This window comes from Lissotriton vulgaris, chromosome 1_1, assembly GCF_964263255.1.
Source record: "Lissotriton vulgaris chromosome 1_1, aLisVul1.2, whole genome shotgun sequence".
NCBI lineage: Eukaryota > Metazoa > Chordata > Amphibia > Caudata > Salamandridae > Lissotriton > Lissotriton vulgaris.
Window position 1 is genome coordinate 2,079,804,624 of NC_141685.1, and position 14,046 is coordinate 2,079,818,669.

General features: G+C 43.9%; 1 protein-coding gene across 6 annotated transcripts in view; it reads left to right on the top strand.

Annotated features, from left to right (window-relative positions):
• Positions 1–2,132: 2,132 nt before the first annotated feature.
• The window catches only part of EPS8 (EGFR pathway substrate 8, signaling adaptor), a 1,020,454-nt gene continuing 1,008,540 nt past the window's right edge, over positions 2,133–14,046 (top strand). For 2 of the 6 annotated variants that reach the window (XM_086920872.1, XM_086920932.1), the window contains exon 1: positions 2,133–2,456. The gene's annotated coding sequence lies outside the window, so the exon portion shown is untranslated. The remainder of the gene's footprint in view (positions 2,457–14,046) is intronic. The other 4 variants (XM_086920898.1, XM_086920942.1, XM_086920906.1 and 1 more) reach the window with 2 other exon arrangements.

Sequence of the window (14,046 nt, forward strand, 5' to 3'; positions counted from 1 at the left end):
TTTTTCTCCACCGGTACGTTTTCTGTCAACTCCTTACCAGCTACGGTCCTGAGGATCAGTCCCATGGTACCGATAGACTCACGATTCTTGTCCGTTACATTTCAGCGGCGGATCAGCCCCCCTCCAGTAATAAGGAGAGACATGGAACCCTTGGCGAGTTAGAAGCCATCGCTCCAGCCGGTAAGTTCCAAACCCCCCCCATACCTGGTCAGTTAGAGTGATTGACTGAGAGTGTTTGTGACTAAATGCAGCGCGCTTTTCTGTTTGTCTCTTCTGCAGCCCCCGCGTATACTTCATTGTTGGAAATACCTTGGTTCTTCGTACCTAGAATTCTATCCTTTCACGTTTGGATCATTGACCAAGTGGTTTAAGGTAGGGTGCGGCTGTTGTCTTATTCAGGGGCTACGTCTCTTTCTCCTACTAGAACACCTCCCTAAGTAGTGTTTTTTGTTATTGTTACAGAACCCTTTTTGGTCCTGAGGAGAACCCCGCCACTAATAGGGGTTCGAAACGCGTCGACCACCCTAGTCCCGTATCTGGCTCATATTCATTGTGTTACAACGGTCCCTTCACCATCAGCAAGAGATGTGGACACTCATTCTGAATTGCGATCTGCAAAGACTCTAAAAAATTGTGAAATCACAAAAGGATTGCTTCCATTCATTCACGACCGATACGCGGACCCATTGTCTTTTTTGTTTAGACCATTTTGTATGAATGTGTTTTGTATGACTGAATGGCCAAGTATGTTTGAAGTGTGCAAATGTCTTTTTTGTTATCCACGTTATTAATGTATATATTGTATATAAAATTGTTTGTATTTCCATGCACTAAAACATAGTGTCATAAACAAATGAAAAAATCAAAAAGATTAAATTGTGTATGTTGCTATACGTTAAGCAGGTTGTTTGTGCTTGATTCAAAACAGCTACTTGTACAAATCTTTTGTTGGCCAAAGGAACTTCTCAGCAGTGGTTCTTGTTTTGTTATATAGTTCTGGTTTGACTCAGCCGCGCTGAGTTAGGAGTCAAGGCCCTTGTGTGTTTTTTGGCTGTTGATGATCAGCCATGCAAGGCTGAAGCCTAGCTCAAGCTGAATTGCTTGCTCTGACTGTGGCGTGACCCCATGATATCTGGTGAGCCAAAACAGAGGTGAGACAACCATCTCAGGCACTGCCCTTTTCACCCCAATGCAGTTTCAAAATACAACGTATGGTAAACGCGGACATCTGACCGCTTGACATCTAAAATATGCTTGTCTGCTTTGTGTCTGTCAGCAACTGACCCACACTTTGTCTGCTTCTCAGCAAAAACCTGCAACCGGACACCAAAGGGTTTCTTTGCTAATCAGTTTTATGCTGTCATTAACTTACTGGCTGTTTCCCTCTTTACTGTTTGTCATGTTAGGGACAGAAGGAGACAGTCTTATGAGAAATAAGGAGAAATAAGTTGACATCTTATTTATATTAACATTGAATTAACACTTGAATGTATTGAAAATAATGCACTAATGGGTGTCTTGAAATGATTGCACAAAAATTATTCATCATTTGGTGGTAAAAGTGAGAGAGCATATGATACCCATCCAGTAGCTAACAGTATAATGCCACTTCATCAACGTGTGTGATTTTGGGCAAATCAACAATTTCTTCAACGAGTCTCGACATTGTAGAAAATTCAGTTCAGGAGTTGTGCATTATAAAAAACTTATTTGTGCATGATTTTTTAGACTATAATATTTCTCAACATGTAAAAATAATATAATATTGTCCATTGATGGACCCCTGAGCAAAGTCACATTTCGTTAGTTCACCCATTGCAGAAACATCAGTTCATGTTAAAACTAGAAATTACAACAGGTGTAAATGCCGTGATATCATCAAAGGTGCTCAAGGGAAATACAAACACTTTTCTCATTTGAAAGAGCCTCTATCATGTGTTACATGCTGTGTGGTGGGCAAGCTACTTGTCAAACATTGATCGGCTCGTGCTTTGAACCTGATAGCCTAGGGCGGCAGACCCCGGCTGGGATCTCCCTCCGAGTGTGCTTGCTTGACCACCTATGTGCACGCGCCGCTTCCCCATCCGTAAGACAATGACAGTCACATGGGGGAGCGGAGGTAGGTCTCTTGCAGATCAGGTGAGGCTGGACTCTCTGCAATGAGTTCCGACGTCCAGCAGGAGGCTCCCTCCGCATGCCTCAGCAGTCAGGTCTGTCGGAACCCAACCTCGCTCCTTTAATTCCCGGGCTGCAGGCAGAAAGTGAAGCCTAGGAGCAGCAGCGCGGCGCCAGCTGAAGCCTCTTCCAGGTCCCGCTCGTAATGTGCGCTGCGTGACCGCTTTTGTCCGTCGACCGCTCCCCCCTTCACTTGGAGAAGAGCCACGGCCGGTGGACGGCCTGGAAGCTGACACCGCCCGGGGTCGGTAGCAGTGTCGGGACCCCACGTGCACCCACAGGTAAGGCACCTGACTCTGCGGGAGCAACTTTCCTTCCTTGTACCCTCCCCGCGCCCCCAGTCAGCCGCTGCTCTCCCGCTCGCAGCGGACTGGGCTAGGGCGCGCCTGAGGCGAGGGAGGCTCCCGGTCCAGACATCCCGGGCACCGCTGCAGTACCTCCCCGCCGGGGGGGACGGATGCGGGCGCCTCGCAGTGCGAGCGGAGCGCTGTGAGCGGATGGTCGGGGCCGGCTCTCCCACCTGTTGTTATTCTCGCCTCAGGTGCTGCAGGCGGGAGTTGCTCTTTCTCGAGGGTTGTTGTGCGGAGCAGAGCGGCGGCTCCTCAAACGAGAGGCGCCCTGCCTGAGAGAGATGGGGAGCAGTGGAAGAGGGCACCCCTGGAGAACTACACAGCTGACCTGTGACCCGGGAACGGTGGTTGAGGTGTGGGTCTGCCCTGTGCTTCAGTGTTAGCAGAGTTTAACTAAACAGTGCAGTCTAAACCACCACAGGGAGACCTCACCAATATAGATAGTATGCCTTTTTTTTTGTTTTTTACTTGGGGTGTTGGTAAACTCTTTTCTGCCTTCACCTTTCTGTAACCAAATATACTGTTCCCACCCCACTGCAGAATGAGTGTAAAGAAGCAAACCCCCTTATCTAATTGGCTCTCCGAGCAGACAGGCAGCTAACTACAAAGACAACATAACGAGGTTCATCAGCTGACCTCCAGAATAAACACCACCAGAGTGTGTTTACAAAACAGCTGATGGCTTCGCTGTGATCTCTCCTGTTCTACGTCCGCCTTTGCCAGGCGAACGAACAAACGTGTCTCATTACCTCCCGCCAGAGAGGAAGCCCCACGCCCAATATTATGTGTATTAAAATTGAAAGCGGCTGGGCGCCCTGTTTGATGTGCGCAGCTTCAAGTTGCCAGAGGGTGTTCACAGTCTTGAATTCACCACATCGCTAGATTTCATGACTAGAACACCATAATCCGAATAGACTCGACGATCGCTGAATTTTAATAATTAATATGCCTGCAGTTATATAACACTGGCAGTCGCTTTCAAAATCTCCCAAAATATGTCAACTCCAGAAAGGAAAAGGAGCAATAAGGATGAAGCAGAGTAGGTTTGCAGAAAAAAATGCACGTTGGTTTCGTTTCTAGAGATATGAGAGCATGTACACACACATCCCACAGGTGGAAAATGTGAACCGGGAGAGGCTCACGGGATGCTGAAAAATATGCCGTGTCTTAATTTTCCAAGTGAAATATATGAACAGCTTGAAAATTTGCAAAGAAAGAGCTTGGAAGTCACTTACACCAGAGTGGAACTGTCAGGCCTTCAGAGAGTTGTTAAACATTATTATAAACGTTGGTAAAATGCTGACAGGACGGCAGTCGGAATACACGTGAATAGAGAATTTTAGATGACTTTTGGAAAAGGGTGGTGGGCAATGTTCATAATTTCCAAGCCTACCAGAGAACTGTTAAGCAGTTGTGAGGTTGATGGTCGTTCAATGGCGAAACGACAGCCAGTGGCAGCTTACCCCTATGCCAAAAAGTAGAGCTAATGACATACACTTTAACCCTGATGACATCACAAGGCGTGACATCTCAGTGATATTAAAGAAATAAAGAATATATAGGGATACGTTGACCAAAATATGGTAAAGAAGAAAAAAAATACAATTTTAGTTACTAAGCATATGTTCAATGTGAAACGTACACTATAAACCGGAGGTGACGCCATGGTCAGTCATAGGTCAGTGCAGTAGCCAGTGCCTTGAGTGGGATCAAAGAGATGTCGGGATCTCCATAAGGGTCAGGTCAAAGTGTATGTAGGAGTCATTTACAAGAGCCGTGGCCCGTGTAATTAAGGGAATGCCTTAAGTGCTTGACACTGCGTGCTACCTGACCAGTATAGGTATTTTGATGTTCTGAGTGAGTTTTCTGTCGTGTACAGTCATACAGCAGATGCATGCCCGAAGGAAGCCTAAAATATTGTGTTTGGCAGTGTTGGCTTGCAGTATCGCTAAATGGGTAGCAATAATAATTTTGTTGTAAATATTTGGAACTGAAAATGTTTACATTCTGGATATATAGTATTGTCAATTAAAGATTACAAATCTGTGGATGGGTGATGGTCTCAGTCACTCCTGTTATTCCTATCCCTCTGCTTTACTCTGTAGTCTCTCACTCCTGTATACACTTGTGCCCTTTTAATCTCCACATCTTTCTAAAATCTCCATCTGTATTTCTCACGTCAACTCTTTCCTGTTCACTACTGTCTAAGCAGTCTTTCTGTGTGTACTTACTTGCATCGCCTCCCCTTCACCATGCACCCACACACACAGCCCACCCACTCACTTTTTCAAGCCTGAATTCTCTTTTCCTGCCAACATTTCGAATAATGTTTTTCTCCTTCACACTCTTCCCCATAGAATTCCGATTAGCACTTGGTGGATATGACCATTGCTTTGTGGGGCCTTCATAGAGGCCAAGGATTGTATGTGCATGGAGCCTGAATACCTCTACGAACCACCTACAGGTGCTCTCAATCTGTTAACCATCATAACCACACACCCACACTGTGAACATGCCTGGAGGCAGCTAGATTTAATATGCACTATACAAGAGTCATTCATGTCTTGCATGGAAAACCCCCCACAAACGTACAACATCTGGATAACGCAAATACTCTTGGGAGTAGCAAGATGAGTCAAAACATGGAATATAAACCGGGTTTATGCACCTCACACGTATTAAGGATTTTCAAAGTCATGGTAGAGAAATCCATGTGTGTATTTGTTTGCAAAGTTAAGGTCATGAATATAGGGACATTTTCCAAAGTCTGTATTCGACCAGGAAAGACCCGCCACACCTTAAGCCCTGGCCGTAGCCATCATATGCCAAAGTACTTCCTCGTTTGTGTAGTCACAGCTTCATTCAGAAGCACTGCTCAAATACCCTGACACAATACTCTTATGCCACAGGTCCTGCTGTATTCTCCCAAACTAGACCGGTTTTGTAGCAGTCTTACCCACACTTCACTGTATTAGTATCATAAACGAAAAATATATTGTTCCTCAGTAGAAGGGATGTCTTTCACTGTAGATGGTGCGCGTGCCTGTAACATTTTTAAGTGGCCAGGATTCATGCTGACCACAACAGGATCACTGGGCGCATCTGTGAAGGACATGATCCCTTATTCATTGCTTTCTGTTTCTGAACACGAAACCTAGGTTTCTATGATCCAGGAAGTGAAACCAATCAGATGAACAACTGTTGTTCTAAATTACATTTCTTACAGAGAGTTCTGGTAATTGTGTTGGACTCAGGACTTTGTGGTGATGTACTTCTCAAATCAAGAATCACAGCTAGGTGCTGATAACTTTTGGTACTGCTACTCTACTCGAGTAATACTCTTTATATTAGGCCTGGGCTGTGAACTCTGCTACGTTAACGGAGTTTGCGGGGTTTTCTGCACTCTGCGCAACTTGTAGAGTGCAGGAAACTCTGCTCTACGTAGTGCAGCAGTTTTTTTCCCCGCTTGCGAACAGTGAGTTCAGGAGCGCGAGCTGCCGCTCGTGTAGACTTTCTACCCGAGCAGTAGGAAGACCAGCGCGAATGGTAGTTCGCACTGCACTATGCCACTCGTAGAACTTCGCAGAGTTTTTTTTGTCACTTCACATATTTCCACGTAGCAAAACTCCGCGAACTACGTCCAGGCCTGCTTTATATGGAACTTGGAAGGCTGAGTGCTGAATCTACCAATATTTTGAAAAAAGGTATTTGATAGGTTTTTCTCTATATAACAATTAATGTGACATAACAGTTGTTCCTCTGTGCAAGCTTGATAGTGTTTAGTCCTTTTATCAGAGCAACCTATAGGTTTAATGTTGTATCACAAATATAGTACAGTGCACCAAGGACACAAGGTTTAAGTGCTTAGTTATCTGTTTAAATCTGTTCTGTTTCAAGTGTGTGATTGCCAATTGCTTTTGTTAGCGTGAACCAGTTGTACAAAACCTGTAATGCAACCGGTTATTAAAATAATGCCCCTTATGCACGGAGTCTCCTGGTAACGTTAATCTCAAAACATAGCAATAATTTCCCCAAAAATCTACGCTGCTTGTCATGTAAGGGACTTCTTGGCCATATAACTCACTGACTTTGTGGATTCCTTTATATACCCACTGTTAGACCTGGCACCATTGGCGTGGGTCTCCCTTCAATTTTTGCTCTTGCCTCATGTGATTTTGCTGGTGTTAGATGCTTTGGGCACTGTGCCACTGCTGTCCAGTGCCACAGTGCGAGTGCTCCATATTGTAAATTGATGTATGGATTAGTGATTCCATGATTGGCTGATTTGGTTTACTTGTCAGACCCTAGTACAGTGCACCGGGAGTGCCCAGGGCTTGTAAACCAAATGCTGCTGGTGGGCTTGCAGCACTGGTTGTGCCACCCACAGAAGCAGCCTGTAAAAGTGTGTCTAAGGTCTGCCATTGCAGAGCCTATGTGCAGTCTGGTACTGCCATGCTGACTGGGCAAGTGCACCCACTTGCCAGTCCCTAAACCTACCCTTTGCTTCATAATAGACACCGCTATGGTAGGCCCAAGGGCAGTGTGCATTGTAATTATAAGGTAGGACATGCCCTGGTGTGTGTGGCATGTCCTAATAGTGAATTACAGCCATTTTCGTTTTTCACTATTGCAAGGCTACCTGTTCTCCTCCATAGGCCAGAATGGGCAGTTAGATTATTACATCCTATAATCCAAACTGACTCGGGGAACACAGTAGAAATTAGAGTTCAGTATGCCTGGACTCAGAATGATAAAATGCATATTTTAGTGAAGTTGATTTTAACATTCTGGGTTTGAAAATACCACTTTTAGAAAGTAGGTATTTTCTTGTCTAACTATCCAAGCCTGCCTCTGCTAGGTTGTGTATTCCTTGTCTGAAGTTTTGAGTGACAGGGCTGGGGATTCCAGGAGACAGAATGAGTCAGCCCAGTGGTGAATATAGAGATCTGCATCTAGATGGGAGGAAGGAGTTGCACCTGGGACCTGAATAGGGCTGTGCCTTCCCTTCACAATGCTGGTTCCACCCCCTGGAGTTCGGCTGATGTCTATGCCCTGCACAGTGAAAGAAGAGAAGGGATCATGTCAAGAAAGTGCTCCAAGGCTGTGCTTTCCCTCCACAATGCTGACTCCACCTCCTGTAGGGGCGTCTGATGTTTCTGCCCTGCACTGTGAAAGGAAAGGAGTCATGCAACAGAGTGCTCCAGAACTGGTTTGGACTGGGCAAAGGTACCTCTGCCTTCAGAGAACGAAGGATTTTGGGGTATAAGTAGTGGGACCCTGATACCAAGAATTTTGATCACTTTGGACAACAAAAAGAAACATTGGCTGAGGAGAGGAACCTGAAGAAACTGAGGAGAGACTATCCCTAAGCTGAAGTGCTGCTTGGGGGATTGGCCTGCAGTGGTTGCCTGACTGCCAAAGAAAGGAGAAAGGACTTTGTGTTCACTTTATTCAACTTGTAAAGGATCTCCAATGGCTTGAGAGAAGAGCTTGCCTCCTGCTGAGATCTCCGGGACAATAGACTTCAACCCCCAGCTCCCCAAGAGTTCTATGGTTGCCGCTGTAGCTGACACATCCCACCAAGAGAAGCGTCTCGCACCGAAGAAGGTGTCGCAGCCGCTGCCGTCGCATCTCTGAACAAGGATGTCGCCTCTGTAGCTGACGCATTGCACCACATTGAGTAAAGTGCCTTGCATCCATGGAGAAGCATGATGCTGTCGTTGCATCCCTGAACAAGGGTGTCGCCGCTGCAACTGTCGTATCGAGCGGAAGCGTCTCGCATCGAGGGAGAAGAGTGTCGCCACCAAAGCCGCTGTTGTCGCATCTCGATACAAAGGTGTCGCCGCTGCAGCTGACGCATCGAGCTGAGACTTCTCGCAACATCGGAGAAACGTGCCACATCTGGAAGATCTTCACTTCTTTATTTCTTTGCACCGGAACGTTGCCGCATTCCCATCGCTGCAACACTTTTGTTGCCCTGCGTGTCGCATCTAAAGGTACATTGACTCAAAGTGTCACATTTTAAGATCTAAAGAGAATTAAGCTAAACCTACCATTTTAAGTACAGTATTGTGGATTTGTTTGTCGTTTGTGGTCTTGTGTTAATTCTATATCAAGAATACTTATTTTTGATATAAAACCTGTGTGATGTCCATCTGCAGTGTTGTCACTTGATTACTGTATGTGGTCACAAAATTACACACTGCCTCTGAGATAAGTCTGTCTGCTAGTGCCAAGCTACCAAGGGGGTGAACAGGGGTTATTTAAGGAGTGTACCCCCTTACCCTGACTAGAGGCAAGGGTCCCTATTTGTCACAAGTACCTACCTGTGCCAACTAGAGACCCCCAAATCTAACACCCACTTAATGTGAAAACACCAATGGCCTATGAATTGGGGAAATTAGCCCCGCAGGCAAGGGGTTAAATAATGTCTTACTACTGGCAATTGGGACAGTAACAATCTGTACATCACACAGAGCGAGCTGTTCCTAGCCCTTAGTGGGGCTCATAATACAACTCTAAATGTGTTTAAATCATATGCGGAGGTCATCATGAAAACAATCAGCAACGTTTTACTGTTTGCAAGGTTGGAATGGCTTGGTGGTGTTTGGGTTTGTCCTTTACTAAGAAGAATGTTTCTCAAAGCCAGGCATCGGGGCCTTAAATGTATCCAGTGAGATGTAGGATTGTCCTCTGTCCCAGTTCTCAGCAGATGTGCGCTCAAGGAAACGCCACTGTGGTTTTGAGCCCAGTTGACTGAGAATCTGCTAAAAAAAATCTTCTAAATGTGCTGCTTGGACGAGCAATGAACCCTACTGAAAAGATGTCTCCAAAACAGAAATAAGTTGGAAATCTTTATTGGTAGGACACAGGTAACAAGACCTCCAGCTTACTCCTCCAGCTCCAGGGTCTCATCTGCTTACTTCAAAGAACAAAATTCCATCAACCTAGCAACAAGCCTTACATTCTACCATGAGTAAATCCCCACATATCTCCTTCCTTACATGGAAAAATAAAGTACTAAAACAAGAAAAACATAATAATAAAAACAATTCCACTCAATAACATGCGAAAAATACATTAATCATTAAATGACTTAAGGGGCATGACATTTAGAAACAGTACCACTACTTCAAGCAGATCCATCCACTAAAATAAGAACATTTCTTTTTACTGTTTTCACTTGTTATAGGTTGGGTAAATTTACTCTCTCCCTTGTTAACTATTCCTCCTATTCTTACCACAACCCAATCAGCTTTTTTTATATCAGAATCTTTAACTCCTTTTCTATGTTGTAATGATTTGTAGCAGCCCTTTGTTGGTTCACCACACTGTTTTCCACTGCGGCGCGTTCCACCCACACACATTCTTTGATTTTTAGCCATTCAGGAACTTCTTTCATAACTGGCTCACGCCCCTTAGGAGAAACGAACAGAGAAACGCCAGTTATTGAATGTGGTGTTACTCTATATGACCACACCAATTTTTTAAGTTCCTCAGACCATGATAATCCATTCGCTATTGAAAGTTGAATATTGTCCATCAATAGGCGGTTAATTCTTTCGACCAATCCATTTGCCTGAGGCCTGAACAAAGCAACCATCTCATGATCAATTCCATTGTGCATAAAAAGTCTTTCATTCTTCTAGAGACCAACTGAACTCCATTATCTGACACTAATGTTTTTGGTATTCCTTCATTCATGAATACTCTTTCCAATTACTTTTTTTGTTTCAATGCAGTCAGTAGATTCAACGACAAACCATTTAGAATAGTGATCCACAAGAACCATTAGAAATTTGCCACAAGATCCCAACTTGGAAATAGGACCAAGAAAATCAATCGCTAGCTTCTCCCATGGACGCTTGGGAAAATCCATACAATCAAGAGGAGGTTGTCTGACAATTTTTGTTTTGTCACTCCTGGCACACGCATAACACTCCTTGACAAGCTCTTCAATGTCCTTGTCCATCACTGGCCACCAGAACGATTGCCGGATTCGTCTCTCAGTCATATTCCTGCCTAAGTGTCCTTCATGAGCTACGTTCATTATCTTACTCCTTAACTTTACCAGTGGTACCAATTTATTCCTTCTCCATAACTTTCCTTCACTTACGCTCAATTCAGCTTCAACGTGATAACTCCTGGAACGAACATCTTCTCAATAATGCTTACTCCAGCCTCCTGATGCACAACTCATGACCTGTAGCAATAACTCATCATTCGACACACGATCATCCCACTCTTCTTTATCAAAGGCTTGTTCCTAATTGCATCTAATCACATCCACTCCTTTATCCAGCTCTTCCTTAACGACGTCCACCGGCATTTTAGATGAATAATCCGCTACCACATTTTTCAAACCTTTCATGTGCTCCATTTCAACATTTTACTAAAGCACAGATAATATCCACCTAGAAATTCTGGGAGTCACGTTGTCTTCTAATTATCTTCCTCCTTTAAATAAATGTACTTGAGATTTGCGATCGGTGCGAACCCTAAAAGGCAAACCCCAAACAAAATATCGGAATTTCTTAATACCCCAACAGCACGCTAGAGCTTCCCTCTCAATCACAGAATATGAGACTTCTGCTCCCTGAAGTCTTCTAGAAGCAAATCTAATCATTCTTTCCATTCCATCATGCACTTGAGACAAAACTGCCCCAATTCCTACAGCACTGGCATCGGTAGTGATGAAAGTCCTAGCATTGACATTGAAATGTCCAAGAGTAGGTGCTAGGAGAATATCACTCTTCACACACTTGAACGCTTTCTCACACATCTCATTCCACTCAAATGCAACTCCATTCTTCATTAACAATCTTAATGGTTCCACTATTTCTGAGAAAACATTTATGAATTTAGAACAGTACTCTGCTAATCCCAGGAAAGATTTCAACTGACCTTTGTTGAGAGGAGTAGGAGCATCATTAAAAGCTGAAACAATACTTTATTTTGGTCTTATACCTTACTCTGATATCTCGTGCCCTAAATAGGTCACATAATTTCTCTTCAACTGACACTTTTCTCTTTTTATAGTCAATCCGTGACTTTCCATACGTTTCAAGACCTCAATCAATACCTTATCATGATGATCACAGTTTTTTCCTACAATTAGCACATTATCTTGAAAGCATAGAACATTGTTCATATCGCCAAAAATCTGTTGCATAATTCTTTGAAACACCACTGAGGCAGACGCCAAACCAAACGGCATCCTACAGTAGCGAAAAGCACCAGCGGTGTTACAAACGAGGTAAGATGTCTGGATTCTTCGTCAAGATCGATTTGGTGATATGCTGCAGACATATCCATAACACTGAAAACCACTCCTCCACCCATAGCGGTTAACATTTCAGAAATATTAGGTAGCAGCTGCCTGTCAACCCAAATATTTCTATTCAGATCGCGCAGGTCAACACATTGGCGAATCTTGTTACCATCATCCTTGGTCGCGACTACAAAGGGGGCGAGCCACTCTGAAGCCTATGTAGTCTCAAAATGTTCCTCTTGAAGGGGATCTCTGATTAAATAAGGTACATTCCTTACCTTATGAACCACTGCTACCGCATTTTTATTGAGAATAATCTTATGAGAAAAATGTACAAGTTTTCCTAATTTATCAAAGAAAACATTGGAAAACTTTTCCATAGTACCCATTTCATAATGCCCCTGTGGCGGACGGTCCCGTCACCCGACAGGATGGCGGACGGACTTTGTCCGTCCGCCATACTAATTGACCCCTTAATATGGATCCCTAGCAACTGGGCCAAATACCCCTTCTATACTTGTGCAAAGTGGTATTTCTGCATAAGTTGTCCGAATTACAAATGTTACCTGTTGTAATATTATGGGTGGTCTTGATGCACTCAGTATTAATGCTTGACTTTCTAGTCATAAACTCCACCTGCTTTAGAGCAAGTTTCATTTGGGAGCCTGAAATTTCCTGGAATTCCTTAAAAAAAAAAACGTGGTAGTAAACCGCCATGTCCCAATTATGATATTGGGTTCCACGTGTGAATACCCATTCCGGTCCTAATGTTTGTAGTAGCTGGTGGCGGAAGTGCCAGCCCATAATACCAAACATCTGGTTTGGTACTATATTCCCATTTTACCTGATAACTTGTATTTAGGCCCTTAGAATGTTGTGCACTTGAACTCCCAAATAGGGACATACCATCCCCTTCTCCAAGTAGCTGTTCTCCATCTTTATCTTGTTCATAAACTTGTGTCATTGATACAAATCCAAGACTTTGTCTTTCCACCTATCAATATTTATTGTTAGAGATACTATCTAGGACTGTCCATGTGCCATTTGGATACTGAAGCGATAACTGGAAATCTGGATGTGTGGGATTCTATAAAACACTACCCTTTGCGGACATGGGCTAGATAGTACTGGCTTATATGATAATGCTCCTGTGCTTATTGGGCAGTTTTGCTAATCTACTGATACATGTTATTGACTGCACTTTGACGAGTTGGATGTTCTGTTGTGAGACTTAATCTTAAGAGAGCTTCACTAAGTAAGCTTAAACTTCCAGTGGCAGAGGTAGTTTTGGTGGTGCCCGACTTGAACATTAAAACTTACTTAGCTGCAATGGCCTGCATGATGGGTAAGTGGGGCACTCCTTTGTGAAAGTGAATTATCCTGAGACTGGGTGCAAGACAGCTTACTGAACAAACTGTTCTTGGGACCGATAACTATAAACAAAACTTTCCTGATCCATGCAGGTTGCCACGGGTGCCTGAAAAGAAGTATTTGGGCTGAATGCCCCCTGCATGGTATGCAGGCATGCACTCTTGCCCTGAATGGCACAATTGCATATACAACTGGTGTTGTGACTTCTCCCTCATGCTCCAGCTAACATGCTAGTATAGCATGTGCACTTCAGCTTAGCCTTGTCCGTAGCAAAGCTATGGTCCAGAATTGGTTCTTTGACATGAAAGGGAGTACCAAGCATACCTTCTTCTTTTAACATTGCACTGCTATCCATGTCCCGAGATGTTAGCTTGAAGTTGTGGTGGTAGCTTGCTGATTTTTGTGAATTGGAAGTCCTTCATATACCTATTTTTCTCTCTGAAAAAGAGTGTGGCCTACTACCACCTGAAGGGTAAATCATCTGCTTCATTGTAGCACTCGGACCCCTATGTTGACTGTGTGGCAAATACATTGCAGTGAAACTTTTACTGTGTGTAATGCAAGTATGTTTAGGAAGGTCCTTGGTTTAGCATGGCACAAAAGTAAAAGATAGATAGACCATCCCTAGACAGTGGATGTGTATTTCTTACATTTCTGTGGCTGGAGTGTGCAGACCCAGGCAGTAAAGTTAGAGAGGATGGAAACCGGGCTACTTTAAACCATTATATATGGACTCTTTTAGCACAGATTTGCAGATTTTTTCCTGAACAGTGCCTTTTGGTGGATGGTAGGGTAACGTGTCAAATCTACAGATTCTGTTGTTAAAGGTGGGGACGTTTCTAGGCAGGGTATACCCTTTTGTCTGCCCCTGATTGCATG